Source organism: Cyanistes caeruleus, chromosome 19 (genome assembly GCF_971803275.1).
Source record: "Cyanistes caeruleus chromosome 19, bCyaCae1.hap1.1, whole genome shotgun sequence".
Classification (NCBI taxonomy): domain Eukaryota; kingdom Metazoa; phylum Chordata; class Aves; order Passeriformes; family Paridae; genus Cyanistes; species Cyanistes caeruleus.
Window position 1 is genome coordinate 200,368 of NC_141719.1, and position 17,693 is coordinate 218,060.

Genomic DNA, 17,693 nt, shown 5'->3' on the forward strand with positions numbered 1-17,693 from the left:
GGATTAACTACTGCTCCAGAACCTCCTGTCTGAAAGAGAAAGTGGGGTCAGCAACAGACATTTGCAAGACCTCCATCAAGATTTTAGGTAATAATTTCAAGATATATCAATTTTTTTAGGATTATAAATCCCTATTTGAAAATATGGCTTAAGATCTTCCTGGACACCAGGCAACTAAGTGATCAAAATTGCTATCTATCCTCTGTCCGTAGTGTTAGTTTAAACTAATCTGGTTTATTTTACTGGGAACCAGTTGAGTTGGAAACCACATGTCAGCTAGTAAATATTCTGCTCTGATGTTTTTCTTTGTTGATGGACAGCATTCAGAGCTGCAGATAGGATGTCAGCACAAGATCCCTTTCTCACAGGCTCTAGTAAGGGAACGGTAAAAGAAGAATCTAAAGCCTCACCCAAAAGAGTTGTTCTTCCATGAGGACTGTAGAGAGATTTACAGGTGTAAAGCCACAAGGTTATATTAGCTCTGAGCTCAAGGTCTTTCAAATCTTGTAGCATGTGAATCTGGATGTTTTACACCTCAGGTAAGCCAGCAGCAAGCACTGTTTGTGAGCATTTACTCTCAAAGGCTACCAAAATCCAGTCAATTAAATACCAAGATAAGAGCTCTGACATCAAGAAACCCTAGGCTGGTTGGATGGGTTTGTATATGAACATTGGGTTGGACATCAGGAAGAATTTCTTCACTGAAAGGGTGCTCAGGCATTGGAAGGGGCTGCCAAGAGACACAGTGTAGTCCCTTTATCAAGAACTGTCCAAGGAATGACTGGATGTGGCACTCAGGGCTCTAGTCCAGTTGGCAAGGTGGGGATTGGTCACAGGTTATACTTGATTATGATGGAGGTCTTTTCCAAACAAAATGATCCTGTGATTCTGTGTTTAGCAAAGTGTTCAGCCTGCTTGAGTTATGTTCTTGGGCAGAAATCCCCTATCACTCTGTTGAATGACACGGTGGATTGGGAAGGCACATTTGGAGTTTTGTTGGCAGGTGTGTAAAGCTGAGAATACAGAATTCAGGGCCATTCTGACAGCTAATATAAGTGGCAGTTGTTTATGCAAAGGACTGCTAAAATGAAGTCTGGAATGATTTGTTTTGGTTTTTAAATCCCCTTCTCTGAATTTATGTGGTATTTGTGCAGCCATGAGGGAACACCTAGTAAAATTTTCTGAGATGTGCTATGTCCCTACAGGAAAGTTGCTCTACAGATTTTAATCTGAAGGCAGAAATGCTCTCAGTTTCTTTCCAAAGAGAGGTCACTCCACCATGCTCTGCAAGATCTAGCAAGAAATTGCAAAGGGACTGAAAGATTTTGAGGTAGAATTCCGATAACGAATTCCCTTCAGAAAAGAAATTATATATTTGCATGGTGAGCTGGCCATAGTCAGGCCAGCCCTCAGTCACAATCCCAATTCCATTCCCTAATGCCACCTCAGTTATTCTGTGTGTTCTGCAATGACAGAAGCATTTTTGTGGTTGTTTTAAAAGCTGCACAGACTAAGATAATGTCCTAGAAGCTGATAATCCTCACTAGGAAGAGACCTCAACTCATATGATGGTTGTTTGTCTTCAAGGAACATGAGCTGGGGCTGAGGAAGATTTTGAGGATTGTTCTAATGAGAGTCCATGTCTGAGATTTGTCTGGCAGCTGCCTGGAGGCATCTGCTTTCCTAGCAGGCCACACGTAATGGCATTTTCTGTGTTTCCCTTTTAAGAAGAAACAACTGAGAGCAGCACAAACCAATGACATTTGTGCTTTCCAGAGTCTGGTCCTGTGTCTGTGTCAGTGACACTGCAGAAACTATGACAAGCTCTTGGCTTCACCAGTGTGGTCCTTACAAACCTGAAGAGTGAATGTCACTGCAAAGACAAGTGCAGCCACAAAAGGAGGAGGCAAACTAGGAACAATGCAATATAATAGTCTTACATGCTCCTTTCTATCACCCCAACTTGTTTTACCTTCCACAGCAAGAGCAGCTTCTCCCGTACAATTGCTTTGCTGTCTATGTTCCCCCTCCTGCCTTAATGTGTGAAAACCACAGAGGATGAACCACTAACTGAGCTAAACTGATTAAGAAAAAACTGATAATTTCAAAAACTGTTACAGTGCAAAAACTATTGCTGGGTGACATCCTCAGAGCAGGCATGTGCTACACTGACCAAGGCATTCACCTGAACAGGTCTGTGCTGGAAACTGTCTGTGGGGTCACACCTCAGTAGTGATGTGCAGAAGGGAGGTGGGAGCATGGGTATCCAGGGTGAGCTGCTCAGAAATGCCCTCTCTGTTAACAGCCTTGACTTCCATGACCTACTTATATCGTCCTCTGTGGGCATTAACAAACTGAATATTAGAAAAATCAAGAGGTAAAGACCACTGTCCCTGCTCTAAATTGAAGCTGTAAAAGCAGACTGAAGTGCATATCAGCCGTATCCAGATACAGAAATTTCCTGTCCTTATTTTTCTAATAGCCTCGGGAACACCATTCACTTTGTGAAAGTGTGTGATTATTTGGGGGAAGAAAAGCTATTGAAGACTTGCTGCCAGCATTGGCTTCATTACAAATGCAGAAAGGAAACTGTCAAATAACTGGTTGTGTTTTCAGATGTACCACATATGACTGGTGCCGTGTTAGAAAACATGATCCATCCCATGTAAATCATGAACTATGAACAAAAGTCTTATTTGTAAATTTGAATACTGGCAGCCAGCTTTCAAACTCTCTGTCTTGAAAATAGTTCTGTGAAAATTTGAGCAAGCACAGAAATGCAGCGGGACTCTTCCGTTCCCTAGGCCTTGCCAAATTTTGACTCAAACCTTCTTTGCCTGCATAAACTAAGAAAAAAAACCAGAGTAAGGATCCCAAACTTGGCTTGATATACACATGAAGTAAAATCTGGCTCTAGGAAAATTTACTCCAAACAATATAGCCTGTCAGACTGACCATATACTGTAATTCTACGGGCACTCAATCACTTTTGTAAATTATTCCTGTTGATTTGCCTGTTCTGAGAACACACAAAAGAGAGAAACCCCATAAGTGAATTGAATCACAGTTTTTATTATGTGGGTTTTGAAATCCTTGTAACTCATTAGGACTCTTTTTGAGCAAAAGGCTTAAGCAAAAAGGCTTTAAGCCAGAATATCATGTCCTTAGATAGCAGGATGTTTGAGGAAACTGTTTTTTATTTAGTGTTCTAAGAGAATACAAACTGAGAATTCAAACTGAAAGAAGGGAAATTTAGGTCAGATACAGGGAAGAAATTCTTCTCTGTGAGGATAATGAGGGCCTGGGAACAGATTTCCCAGAGAAACTGTGGATGCCCCATCGTGGAAAGCTTCCAGGCCAGTCTGGGTAGAGCTTGGAAAGAGCTGGTCTAGTGGATGGTGTCCCTGCCCATGGCAAGGGGTGGAACTGGATGAGCTTTAAGGTTCTTTCCAACCTAAACCATTTGATTCTGATTCGAACACAGTGATTTCACCACTCACCTGCCATTGCACGCTTCTCATGAAGGTTTGGTTTTACTCTGGAAGTGAACAAAAGCATATTTTTATTCTTCAATAAGTTGTCATCCTCTGGGCAGAGCTATTCATCAGAAGGAGGATTAATATGGGGAAGCCAGCACTGAGCTATGAAAGTGTCACATCCCCAGCTCCAAGGATGAGAAAGATCCATCCTGAACATTAATCCACCTCCTTAAAAATACAACTGAAGTAGAGATCAGTGCTTTTTTTGGAGAGGTCTGTGATCTTGGATTCAGATGGCAGTGTGAAAGGTAAAGAATGCTGGTTCATCACCCAAATTGCACCTTGCATGTCAACTTAAGCAAGTTTTTTCTTTCCATGCTGGTATTTATGCACGGAACCCTTGAAAGGTGCTAAAGTTTTCTATTTATATGCAAAACCCATTTATTCCAAACTCCAAGTAATCTAATTTTGGAGATTTTAATTGCGCATAACTTTAAGGGAGCATTTCACAAACTACAGCCATGAGGCGGTTATTTCCAAAATTCATTCAGTAGCACCTAGGGGTTCCAGTGACACTTGCTGAAAGAGGTAAATTTTCTTCATTGTGTGGTGGTAGGGCTGGACTTGAGACCCTAAATGCGGGGAGATCTGTTTTCTTCAGTCATTTTTTGTGGTGTTTCTCCAGTTTTGAGTTTATCTAGGACGAATTGGAAAGCTTTTGAATAATGAAGTAATTAAAAATCAATCTTGAAATACCTTAAGCTGACTTGATGGGCTTTTTATTCAACAATAAACAGATTGATAATAATAATAAGATACTTAAACAGATCATTGAGTAAGTTACGTACTGCAAGTTTCTTCTCCTTTCCTTTGGAGGATGTCACTATGGCCAAGGGCAGGGAGCTGATGAACCCATGGTTTGTCCTTTCCTGGTAATGCCTTGACCTTCAGATAACAAAGTATCCATTTTATATTACAGAAATCCTTTTTCTTGTCCTACTTTGATATTGCCAGGATAAATATTTATGTCCTGGTGAACGTGCCAAGACTTGGAGGCAAATGTGCTTTTATGTCTTTTTGCATGTGCAAAAGAGTTTGTGTAGTAAGTGTGGGTTATATGCTGTATTGTGGTGGAAGTGGCAATGATAACATCAGCAAGACAGCCAAAATGCCACTTCTCACCTGTTTTCAGTGCCAGCCTTCCTCTCTCAGGCAGATAAGAGTTTGCATGATGTTATGGAGTCCCACAAGGCACTGAGAAACCATCCCCCCAAAAAACCCACTAATCACTTTGAGATAAAGCTCAATTGAGTAACTAAGCTTTTCATCTGACATGAAAAGACCAGAAGCTACATTTGAGACAAAAGCTAAAAGTTTAACAAGTTACATTGATCAAAGGAACATTCCATTACATCTGCAACACCTAAATGGAAGGGTTGTTCTTTTACTTACTTATTTTGTGATAAAGAGGATTATTAGGTCTTGTTATCTTTCTTCACTTTAATGCATTCTGCTGAAACCCTCAGCAAAAAAGCAAGATTTGTGAACAACAAAGTGACAAGTGAAAAAGAAAGATTAAAATTAGTTAAAGGATAAAAAAGAGTACATATTTTACAGTCAAAATCTTCTGGTATAAGCATTGATGTGTTCAAATGGAGAGAACAGATCTTGATTATGATGCCACTCTGCCTTGCTGCACTGAGTGCCTGGCTGTGGTCTTGCTGCAGACAACTAAAATGGCTTCAGAACCCTGAATTTGGGAAAAAAATCTCCAAATAGCTCAGACCATACAGAAGGAGCTTACTACTTCTGGAATCTTCACATGCATCAGATGAAAACCGAGAAGGTTGTGCCTGCTGGAGCAAAACTGACAAGGGGAAACTGGGAATCATAGATATGGGAAGCTGAGATTTTCCTTTCTGGGAAGTTGCTGTACCCAGATGCCAGGTTATGGTTTAAAGTTACTGAGCATTTGTGGTAAGAAGGCTCTCAAGTTTTACAACTTGGTCATAATCCTTTTCCTGCCTCCAACCATATATTTTTTCCCTTGGATTCATCTTATTAATCACATTGTTTTACTCTTAGAGCCTGATGCAAAGCCCATGAAAATCAATGGAAAAAATTCTGTGGACTTACCTGATCTGTGGTTTAGGCCCCAATAAGCTTTTAGTCTTTGACTCAGATGATGCTTGCATGTTTTGCTAGCACAAATGTGAGAGAAACTCCTTCCCTAAATAAAGGTATTAACCTTAAGTTTGTTCTTTGTCTGCTTCCTTTGAAGCCTTGAAAGAAAAAAAATCCTCTTACTCCAAACCAGAGGGTTCATATTCTGCTTTGCAGAGCCAAGTCTTCTCATACAACAGAATTTAGAGCAGTGGCACAGGCATACACAGCACCCACAGCAATTCTTTTAAATTTTCAATTCAATTTTCTACCAGCCCTTGTGATTTCCTTGAGCTCCTCCAGGTGCTGGAACACCTAGGCATGGGCAACACAGCTGGTGAACAGTCAGGAGCACAAGTCTCATGAGGAGCAGCTGAAGGAGGGCTAGGGGCATCAGCCTGGAGAAAAGGAGGCTTGGGGGATCCTTCTCACACTCCACAACTCCTTGAAAGGAGGATGCAGCCAGGTGGGGGTGGGGCTCTGCTATCACAAAACAAGGGACAAGACAAGAGTAAACAGCCTTGAGTTGTGCTAGGGGAGGTTTAGATTGGACATTAGGATTTTTTTTTTTTACTGAAAGAGTGGTTAGATGCCGCGGCGGCGGCGGAAAGCCCGGAGCACCGCGACTTTTCCTGAAGCAGCCTTGAGAAAGGCTGGCCCGAAGCGCATGTGAGCAGCTTCGAGCAGTCGAGTGTTTCCAGCTCAGCTCAGTAATAGTATAGTGATTTCAGCTCGGCTCGGCTCGGCTCAGCGGCGGCGGCGGCAGGCAACACAGGAAGTAGGGACGAGAATGCTGGTCCAGCGTTCCACCGAGGCAAAGCCTTTTATTCAGGCAGAGCTTCAGTGAAGGGTGTCAGTAACAGCAAATCCACCGAACAGGGGAAAACCCGGGATATTTATGGGGAAGGAGAGGGGCGGGGGGAAGCCTGAGATACCTGTATTGGGGTGGGACAGCAGGGGAGAACACCAATGAAACACAGCAGTTTACCATAGCTACTCAAAGACCCCTGGGAACGACACATTGTGTCTCCCTCACAGCGAAGTATCTCCCCTCCAGGGGAGAGCCAGGATCTCCGGCTCGGCGGGCTCCTCCGTACCCACAGTTAGACACTGGCACAGGCTGCCCAGGGTAGTGGTAGAATTACCATTCCTAGAAGTGATCAAAACCATTTAAATGTGGCACTTGGGGACATGGTTCAGTGGTGGACTTGGCAATGTTGAGTCAAGGGTTGGATTCAATGACCTTAGACATCTTTCCCAACCTAAATGATTCCATGCCTCTTTCCTGGAGCCTGACATCCTTCAGGTACTGGTCATCTACCACTGCCAGTGGTGCAGAAGCATCCAAGATGTTCACAGAACCTCTCCTGCTGTATGTGTAAGAGCAAATGTTCCACAGGGCACAAATACTGAGTTGTTACTATTTTTGGTGCTAGGTGAGGACAACAAGTCCTTGAGCCAAAATGGTCCTCCAAAGTTCTATGACATTTTAGGGAGCAGGAGACTGCTCCCCGTACCATGTTGTCCTTGCTTGGTGAGGACACTGCATCCTGTGAGATGATAAATAAACTCTCATGGTTTTGACTGTCCTCTCAGCTCACCAGACACTGTGACAGGTGGAAATAGCACCCTTCAGATCATACATAGTGACATCAATATGGTTGCTGTCATCAGCATGAGCCTGGGAGGAGATGATGCTGAGGAAATGGGAATAACTGCTGCATAACAAGGAAAAAATTCTGCTCACTGCATTGATTGTTACACCTGATTTAGCTACTGAAAGAAGAAAGAGAAGCCATGAAGACATTAAACCTCTTATCATCCTGATGGAGTGAAATTGAGAAAAAAACCAAACAAACAACAAACAGTTATTTGGCAGCAAATGGGTTTATTAACTTATAAAATAGTGTGTGTATGAATGTGATAGGGAAAGCAGTATTTGTCAGTGTTCACCACATCAAAAGACAAATTAATCCTTTGAAGAAAAGTAGCTTTTAAAAGCCCTCTCGTTAAACAATCTTTCAGGAGACTGAGCTGTGGAGCCAGGCACTGGTTCCTGTCTAGGAAAAGGACCTACAGTTGACACAGGTCCACATATGGCTGCCCTCCTGTGTCAGGGTTTTCTGTCTGAGCCTTAAAAACTAAGATGCAGGACCTACTTACAGGCTGTGCTTTCCCTTCCAGCTCTATCTTAACTCCTTTCCTGCTACACCACCCACAGGGCTAAGGGAGTAGAGACTAGCTGAGGTAGCATGAGGCATTTTGATGACTTCCTCCCATCCCATCATCTCCCCATTACAGTCCCACCAGACTTCTCATGTCTCTGCCACACTCTTCCTTTGGCAGCTGGTCAAAAATCACTGCTGGTGACTTTGTAAATATTCTTTAAAAAACTTCAGTGAGTCATGTGCTGCAAAAGGCTCTCAATTTCCTCTGGTAATCATGCTCTGCAAGACTAACATAATTTTCTGTCATGGAAACCGGTGTTCTGGTTTTAGGTTTTTTTAGCTAGGATGGTCTGGTTTTCCAATCTGCTGTTTCCTGTGAGATGCCTTCTCCCATCTGGAGCACTCCTCCGATGGGCAGCCTTTGAGCTGCAGCAGCATGACACTCTCTGTCACAGTAAATACATACAAATTAAATACATGAGTGGCATCTCTCCAGATAGGAAAGTTACATCAGATATTGTCTTAAGAGGAATGATGCAGAAACTGAAGACTTTGCTACCTACTCCCTCTTGCCTCCTGGAGATCTCATGCACTTCAGGCATCTTTCTATGCACTTATTGAGCTCCTCAGCTACATCAACAGCTGCACTTTGTCTAATACAGAGCAGTAACAGATAAAACTAAAATCTCCACACCACAAAATGAGCTCATGCAACCACTCCTTTGCTGGCAAGTAAAGCAGTAAAATGTGTGAAATCCTAGCGTGTGTCCACAGTGTACTGGATTTGCTGAAATTCCTGGTTGTTTCAAGTTATCTACACCTCTTCTAAATCCCTTTGGGGATTGTGGTTCCACCTCTTCCCTGGGCAGCCTGTTTCAATGCCTGACAACTCTTCTGGTGAAGTTGTTCTTCCTAATATACACTCTAAACCGCCCCTGGCACAATTTGAGACCCTTTCCTCTTGTCCCATTGATTTTTACTTGGCAGCAAACAAATGCCCCAGAGCCTTTGGTGATGCTGGGACACCCTACTGAGGCAAAGTTAGTGTCCCTGCTGGAGACAGGTCTTCTGCTTGGACAGGCACAGAGCAGTGTCTTACAGCTCAGGGTATCCTCACCCTTTGTTTGGCTCTACCTGACATTTGTCTGTAATTAGCACTCAGGTTTCAGATAATGAATGAACAACTTTTTGTCCAAAGGGCCAGCAATGAGGACAGAGATACTACTGGGTTGTTTTTTCAGCCCCAATTCTAAAGCTTGGCAAGGGTAAAAATATTCGTTGTTTATCAGCTAAGCTTCCCTTTAGGTTCAGGGACAGGCAGTGGCATCTCTTCCCATTTTACACGTGTGGATATGTTGCACTGGAAAAGGGAAAGGCAGAATTAGATCCTAATCCCATAAATTCCAGGTTTCATCTTCCCAACAGCTTTGCCAAGCATGGATAACAGGATGGAAACCACCCTTTTAGAAGAACTGCTGGTTAAAACAGATTTATTGGTTGTCTGAAGATAAAGTTCACAACATGCTAAATCAGCTTTCCTTCTTTTGAGTGGGGGCTATTACAAAAAATTAGGTCCAAACTGAAGCGTGTCCCCTTCCCCAATTTCTCACTTACTAGGCATTGGAATGGCATAGGAGAAAAACCCCAGAGTTAGTGTCTCCAGCCTGGAGAGCCTGGGAAGTCTTGCAGCAAGCCCAGCCCTGTCAATGCCAGAGGAGATTTGGGCACCCTGTTTTCCTGAGTCTGTCCAGGCACATACATGCTGAGCGAAGTGTCTGGTATCTGGGGTTTTAAATATTCTTCCCCTGCTGCCAGGGAAGAGAACACCCTTTGAAGAGGCTCTGCACCTTTGATCTGAATCCTGGATAGTTCATTCCCTTGATCTTGTGGAAAACTTCCCCATGCATTAAGTCCACCATATTATATCATCCAATGTAAGAAAGAGCTGGTTCTGATTGCCACAAAAAGGAGCCCAGCAAAAATCAAAACATTAGGTAGGATAGATTCACTAATTACCCTAATATCTTCTCCCCAACAGGCTGCAAATTCATCAAGTAGGAGTAAAGACAGTGTTTCCTTACAATCACTGTGCCTTCCATTAGCAAAAGTTTAATTATCAAAACAATCATTTGCCCAATGTTGAAAAGCTGTGAGGAAAGAGAGAAAGAAAAGAAAGAAAAGAGGGAGGGAGGGAGGGAGGGAGGGAGGGAGGAAGGAAGGAAGGAAGGAAGGAAGGAAGGAAGGAAGGAAGGAAGGAAGGAAGGAAGGAAGGAAGGAAGGAAGGAAGGAAGGAAGGAAGGAAGGAAGGAAGGAAGGAAGGAAGGAAGGAAGGAAGGAAGGAAGGAAGGAAGGAAGGAAGGAAGGAAGGAAGGAAGGAAGGAAGGAAGGAAGGAAGGAAGGAAGGAAGGAAGGAAGGAAGGAAGGAAGGAAGGAAGGAAGGAAGGAAGGAAGGAAGGAAGGAAGGAAGGAAGGAAGGAAGGAAGGAAGGAAGGAAGGAAGGAAGGAAGGAAGGAAGGAAGGAAGGGAGGGAGGGAGGGAGGAAGGGAGGAAGGGAGGAAGGAAGGAAGGAGCAACAGACTAATTTTAATGGATGTGTCTAAAACAAATTCTTTCCAAGAGCCAACATTCTTCTCTCCATCAACCCACACCTGAAGGAACAGAGAATGGAGGTTGTCTGCCACAGCAAAAGTCCTTTGTTTCCTTGGTTATCTGAGAAGAGAGCAGAGGCATAAGTGTAAAGTAATTTATCAGACCTGCAGGAAAACAAAGTCCATCAGGATTTCCTCCCAGTTGCAAAGACAGCAGCAATATATTCAAGTGCAGTTAAATGATACACTCATTTTTGTCACTTAGGTCGTGGTTCTGGAAAACATCTTGGAAAAGAATTTCAGTATATGCCGATACTTAAACCTTGGTGTGAAACCCATGCGGACTAGTGAAACTAAAGCATCTGCTTTACACATAAGCATGGATCCACTCAAGTGCTATCCTTATTAGGGATGGTGTTTAAGTGGCTCCTTGAGCTAGAGCCTCCAGGTTTGAAAAGGCTCTCCTATTCTTTGTGTGCAATGCAGAGAGAGCAAACTGAATACTCGCTTGTTTTCTATAACACTGACCAGAACCACCTCAAGTGCCAGGGCAGCAGACATATGAAGGAAAATTGACTCTGATCATCCCTGGGGTCATTTAATTAAAACACACATTTCAGTGGAGCCAAGTGTTCAGTGCAGCCAAGTGCTTTTCAACTCCCATGGTGTCAAAACAATTAGCAGATCACAGCAGCACTGATTCACTAGTGCTCCAAGAAAAGCATCTGGCTAACATATGGAAATTTAACACAAGAACCGAATAACCTCCTCTCACCATCAGCTGCCTGCGGGGAAGCACAGTTCAGATGATTCACAGGACAGGTTATGCAATTCAACTTAACCTTCTGAAAAGACATCACTGCAGAATTCCAATTACATATTTATATCACAAACCTGCTTTCCATGCATTACTCCTGTTAGAATTCAGAGAATATAAAATAACCTGAATTAGAAAGAACCCAAGAGGATCATCAAATCAAATTTATTTAGCAAGATGGAGATTTTGATTTAGATAAGATATTTGGAAGAAATCCTCCCCTGTGAGGGAGCCCTGGCACAGGTTTCCCAGAGAAGCAGGAAAGTGGTTCCCAGAGAAGTGGTTGCCCCATCCCCTGGAAGTATTCAAGGCCAGGTTGGATGGGACTTGGACCAACCTGGAATAGTGGAAGGTGTCCCTGCCCATGCCAGGGGTTGGAATGAGATGATTCTTAAGGTCTCTTCCAACCCAAGACATTGTGTGATATTTCTAAATCCAAGACCTTCTGTCCACTTGCTATTGGTTACATCCCTATCCCATTTTGACAATTCCAGAAAGTATAATTTGTTACTAAAGCAATCAGTACTCTTGCTGGCTAGTGAATGAGATCATGCCTGTCAAATTGGAAAAACACTATAACACAATGAGCCTGACCATTTAAAAGGCACAGGCAGGGAAGCATTCTCTGTGTGGATGGCAGGTAGCTTTGAGATAGTTATGCATCTGGCATTGTCATATGGAAACAGGAAGAAATGGGGATGTGGATGGTGCTTAGTGTTTTTTGAGGCTCTTTCATTAGGGAGGACTACAACCCTGATGGTAGGATGGTCAGTGTGTTTCTAGTTAATGTGCTTGTCCCCTTCAATGGAACTGCCATGGGTTCAGCAAGGAGATCCAAGGACGTGAGTGCTATTACACATGGTAGTTACCCCAGAGTTCCCTGTGTTTCCAGCAAAAGGCGTCAGATGGGGTAAACAGCAGCACCAAATACACTCTGTATAGTTCCGTGAATACTATGAAAAGCAAAAGGTATTTAATCTACTTTGGTGTAGTGTATGTTTCTTCTGATGCTCAAAATATGTTCTAGCATGGGTGGAGCAATGGGTGTGCACACCTTGCATCAACTGCTGGGTGACTTGCTGTGTTCTTCTCACCTCTAAAGGAGATGAAAGGCTGCAAGTGACCTTCAGCATCTCCCAAAAAGGGACTTGAAAAGGCCAACCAGAGAGCAGATATTGTCAGATACATCCTAAAAACCTGAGATGCTTGTCCATCAGGAATAGGACACAGATAGATTTTCAGTTGATAATAAAAGTCCCATTCAGTCAGAAATGGATTTCATTATTCAAATGCATTTTTAACATAGCTCCAGATCTGGCTGAAAATGTTCCTTCTTATTTTATTATTGGCATATATTAACACAGCTATTAGTTATGTTAATTCAGCCTCAGTGGTATTTTCACTGACTCCTAACAGACAACTCTTGTGTGTACCACATAGCAAATATGACCAGAAGGAATTTGACACAAACGACCCTTCCTTTGGAATCAATGTGGGATCCAAAACAAACCTCTGGTGATCCCAGCATCACTGCCCAAGGAACCAGGCATCCTACAAATAAATACTGAATTGCAAATCTGTGGCTAGTTCTGAATAAATCTGCTTCACTGGAAGTGGAAGAGAAAGCAGAATTCAAAGTTTCTACTGAATTGGTGGCCAAATGCCAATACCATCCACTTTAGGGTAGTATAAATCATTCATCTGACAGACTGACCCTCTAGGCTGGGAAAATAAAGCCATATAACTCAAAGGCTTGCAACAGTGTTCTATGCCCTGTTAAATGGCAGCCATCTTTCTCCACAGGCTCTTCACTCATGCAGAGACCATGCAGGACCTCAGCAACACTTCCAGAATGCTGCTGCTATTCAGTGTTGTTGGTGGGTTGTATTTCCACACCTCTTTTCTGTGTACTTCCTAGAGCTCCTCACTGACAGTCCTCAAGCTTTCTTGCGCACTTTCACCATTTACATATTTTGCCTCACTCAGATGCTTTTCAGACTGCTTTGGGTTTGGGTTTTTTGCTTCCTCCTCTCCCACACCACGCCCTACCTCACAGCAGCCGCATGTACCCATTAGCTGCAGCTCACCAACAGCAAATAAACTAGGTCATAAAACATATATGGGGAGGAAAGTCATTACAAGATCATAGGCCAAAACATTTCAGATCTGGATTTTTTTTTTTAAAAGCCAGACATGCAGTGCTATCTTTGCATGTAATTGCTATTTTGTCCTCTCCATTGTCCCTGTGGTAGGACATCTTTTGTCTTACTACTAACTGTCTTCCTATGACTTTGGCATCTCTCAAGAGCATCCTGCATCATGCAGATATTGCTGTCTCTGGTATCTTCTGTGATCCTTTAGTGCTCCCTGAGTTTTGCACCAATCACTGGCACATATCTGTCCTATTTCAAGACCTTTGTTTGACTCATTCATCATCAGTACAATAAAGTAGTAACTTAGATATGGTGCTGGAAAAAATATTGACATTGCAATTGGGACATCTACCTACATACGGGCACTGGCTTGGGTACACACAGTCTTGTAGGACCCAGGTGAATCATTTAATCTTTTCCTTCACATAACTTTGTTAGGATATGAACTCTACATGTGTTCCTGAAGAGTCACTGAAGGGAAAGTGAGCTTGGGTTTTGCCAGTGCTCATCATTAGGCCCTTTGCTACTTAGGCCTTCCTCTCCAAACTCCAAATAAAAATACTTGCATTATTTTCTTTTGTCTAAATTGTCCATTTAACATCAACATGGATGGACTTTTCAAACCTTGGTACAGTATCTTGCCCAAAGTGCCATGTAGGGATGAGGCAACTCAAAAAAGTGCCTATTGAGGCAACTTTGACATGAGCAACACTGTTTTCTTCCACATCAACTTCTGTGCAGCCACCTTACATATGTTTGAGGCATGAATTTGGGAGAATTGATATTTCCATGTTAGAGATCAGAAAATTTGGGGTGCTGGAAGGGATTTCCCCTATATCAGCCATGAGGTGCCTGTGGCCATCAGAAATAGGACCAGAATCATTTACAAGACCACAAAATATTTCTTTACTGGGAGGGTGGTCAAACTCTGGAACAGGCTTCCCAGACAGCTGGTTGATGTGCCAAGCCTGTGAATGTTTAAGAGGCATTTGGATAATGCTGTTAATAATACTCTTTAACTTTTGGCCAGCTCTGAATGTTCAGGCAGTTAGATTTGATGAACACTGAATGTCTCTTCCAGCTGAAGCAGTTCTATTCTATTCTATTCTATTCTATTCTATTCTATTCTATTCTATTCTATTCTATTCTATTCTATTCTATTCTATCCACCCACCCTTCTTTATTTCCCCATCTCCAAATCCTCCTTCCATCTTGTGCAGCTGTGCCAGACAGTCCCAGTGTTATGTTATCATGGCAGCAGAGTCTTGGTTTATCTCTCATAAACCCTTTCAACTGATTTTTAGTTTTCCCTCAGCTGCTTTGTCTTGAACTGCTTCAGAGGGTACTCTAGGGTGATAAAGGAGCCAGGTCTGCTTTTTGGAGGAGCTGGTGCCCACAGGTGAGTGACAGCAGTACTGTTCAGTGTCCTAATACTTCCACATTTACAGCTCTGTGGTGGCACATTGTTGGTCCCTGCAAGACAGGCACAGGGATGGTTAGGCACAAATCTCTCCCGAGCCTCTTGGGATCTACAGTTGAACAAGGATCCTATTTTCCTTCCATCCGTCTCCCATGCCAGACCCTTCCGCCTTTGTTGATGTCCTGTCACATGCCTCACATATCTAGAGAATCCATTTCTATGCAGATCTCTGGGCTTGCTGTTCTGATTTCTACCTTTAGAGCTGAAGGTTTTGCTGTAAATTTTTTGTGGGCACCAGGTCAGATGCATTCCTAACAGAAGGTGCCTGTTCCTGATCTGTCTTTAGGGCTCCTCTGTGCTCTGCCTGTATTTAGGTCTTTGCTGTTTTCCAGAAGTACAAATGTTACTGTGTTGGATCAGAGTGGAATCTGTCTAACCCTAGAATCCTGTCTGTCACTGAAGGCTTTGGAGTTGTAAGAAACCCTCAAATCAATATTTATAGGCCAGCAACTCCCATCCCCCCAGTTTTGCCTGCAATAAGAACACATTCAGTGGCTCAGTCCCACTCCACTACTATTTTTGGTCTGCAGTTTTCACTGGCTCTAGTTCAATTTTAAATTCTGATCCTTGGATACTACAGATGCAGTACTCCTCTTTGAAAAGATTTACTACTAATCTCTCTGGTGTCTGTGACAAAGGACAGTTTCTCAGCATTACCTCAAATGTTAAAATATTAATGATGGAAGAGTTTAGTATCTGGCAACTGCCGTCTGCTAGCACTGGAGATGGACTTAATGATCTCTGTGCCATTGCTACTGCAAAATGAATATCTTGCATGGGAGAGTTTGGACAGACCTGGCGCCTTTAATAAAATATGGCCTCTATTTTTACAGATGTATTTAAAGTAATTTTAATCCTTTAATGTTTTATGAAATAGCAAAGCTATTTAGAAAGCTATTTAGAATGGTCTCTAAGCACTGTGGTAGGGTTTTTCTTGACCCAGCTCCCATTTGTAATGTGCTCACTCTTTATATCATGTTTATATATATACAAATGTAATTTTTTTCTACCCAGATGACTTTCTGAAATGAATGGCTGTAAAAGGTGCATGGTTGATAGCACGACACACCAAGAGTTTGGAAATGAGCTGCCTGTGGGAACCTTAAATCTCGACTTATGAGCTGAAACAAGCAGTCTGGTTTTCCTGTACTCTTGGCATCAGTGATCCCACCGAGCCCCATCTCTTCCAGGTGTCACCTTGTATCAGGACACAGCCACAGTGGGCACAGACATCTTTGAAGAGAGACTGGCCACCACCAGACAGTGCTTGGTGACCACTCTGAGCTTAGTCAGTACCCAGAATTGTCCACAGGAGAGCCTAAGGCCTTGCATGAATATCTGTACTGGTTTCCCTGGTTAGGGATGAAGACAAAGCTGCTGTTATTGAACATTCTGAATACTCCATCTATTTGTACCCAGTGCTCAAAAAGGGGAAGGCAAGGCAAGATAAACTCTAGGTTCCTTCTGGCATCTCCCTGCTGACCTTACAGTCAAGACATGCTTTTGGCAGCACTGGGCTTTCACTGATTCTGCTACAGTGTAATATGCCAATAAGGTGGGATCCTGCCCCTTGGGGAACACTAGTAACCTGTTCTTGAACAGAATATAAAGATTTCAGCCACTCACATAGAAAATTATGACTCTGAAATACCTCAACAAGCAAATATGGGTCTGGAGCAGAGAAGCTGCTGAGAGCAGGTGGCTGGTGAAAGCAACAGTGAAGCCTGCCTTGCCACAGGCATGATCAGCTCAGATGAACCACCTCCTTATCCATAGATCTCCATCATCTTCAGGCTGTGGCAGGAGAGCAGACAGAGTGCTGGTGAGAAGGATTCTTACCTAAGTTGTCTGAGCTCACTGCAGGGAGATCATGGCTTTTTCATTCAAGGGTTTTCCTTGTCACAGCTGGGGTCCTGGTACAGTTTTCAACTGCAGAAGTGGAAAGTCCCATGCTTTCACTGGATGGGAATAGGATGGGAAGGCATTTCCCTAGCCAGGATTAAGGATAGGAGAGGTAAGAGTGAGGTCCTGACCCAGGAGATGGTTTGACCTCTCCCTTGAGGAGGCAAGGGCTGTATCGTCCCCACAGTGCAGTGTCCTTCATGGACACTCTGGGCTCAGCTCCATGCACTGGCCTCAGTGACAAAACACTGACTGTGTAGTTCCACTGTGTATCACAAGGGGCTGCCTGTCCTCAGCCCTGAATTAAACCCTCCTCATCCCTCTGCCCACACAATACCGGGCCAGGTGGACATCTGTGAATAACTGATCTTTTAGTTAATGAGTAATTCTTAAAAAACTCTGTGGTTTCAGCTGTGTTCCCAGAATTCAAGCCTTTCTTCTTTGAAAAGAAATATAATGTGCCTGAAAACTTACGTGAAGGATGGGGGATCTCCCATTTCCCTGCAGCAGTTTGGGAATGTGGGAGATGGAGTTCAGTTCCCACAACTGCCTCGTTACAATTTCAGCTCTTTTCTTCCACAAAAGAACTCAAACAAACAGACCATTTATACATGTTCAGGCAAAGTCCATCCACCCAATCAGTGGCACCAGTTTCACTTAGTGCAAACTATTTACCTGGCCATTGAGACAAGGGCCAAAAGGAGGAGACTGACCCTGTGGGTGTCATGTTTTGGACTGCCCTGGGATGCGGTTACACAGCATGTGTTCTCCCTGGCACACAGGACACATGAGCTAGGGCTGCTCACATCCCTTGTGATCAGTCGCAACCCCCAAGGTGCTGATAAATCAATTCTCGTTTCCCACACTCATTTGAAGCTGGATTTGCATTTCACTTGCTTTTGTTACAGTGCCTAAAATGAGCTTTTTTTTTTCCTACAGGAAG

The 17,693-nt window shown here is 43.2% G+C and overlaps 1 protein-coding gene and 1 long non-coding RNA gene across 2 annotated transcripts in view; one reads left to right on the forward strand and one right to left on the reverse strand.

Annotated features, from left to right (window-relative positions):
- The window catches only part of COX10 (cytochrome c oxidase assembly factor heme A:farnesyltransferase COX10), a 169,510-nt gene that overhangs the window by 42,569 nt on the left and 109,248 nt on the right, over positions 1-17,693 (forward strand). The gene's annotated exons all lie outside the window — the stretch shown is intronic.
- LOC147649763 (uncharacterized) lies at positions 4,041-6,506 on the reverse strand. Its single transcript, XR_015278031.1, has 3 exons — positions 5,616-6,506; positions 4,328-4,424; positions 4,041-4,176 (listed from the first exon to the last, which is right to left on the reverse strand). It is a non-coding gene; the product is annotated as an uncharacterized LOC147649763 (long non-coding RNA).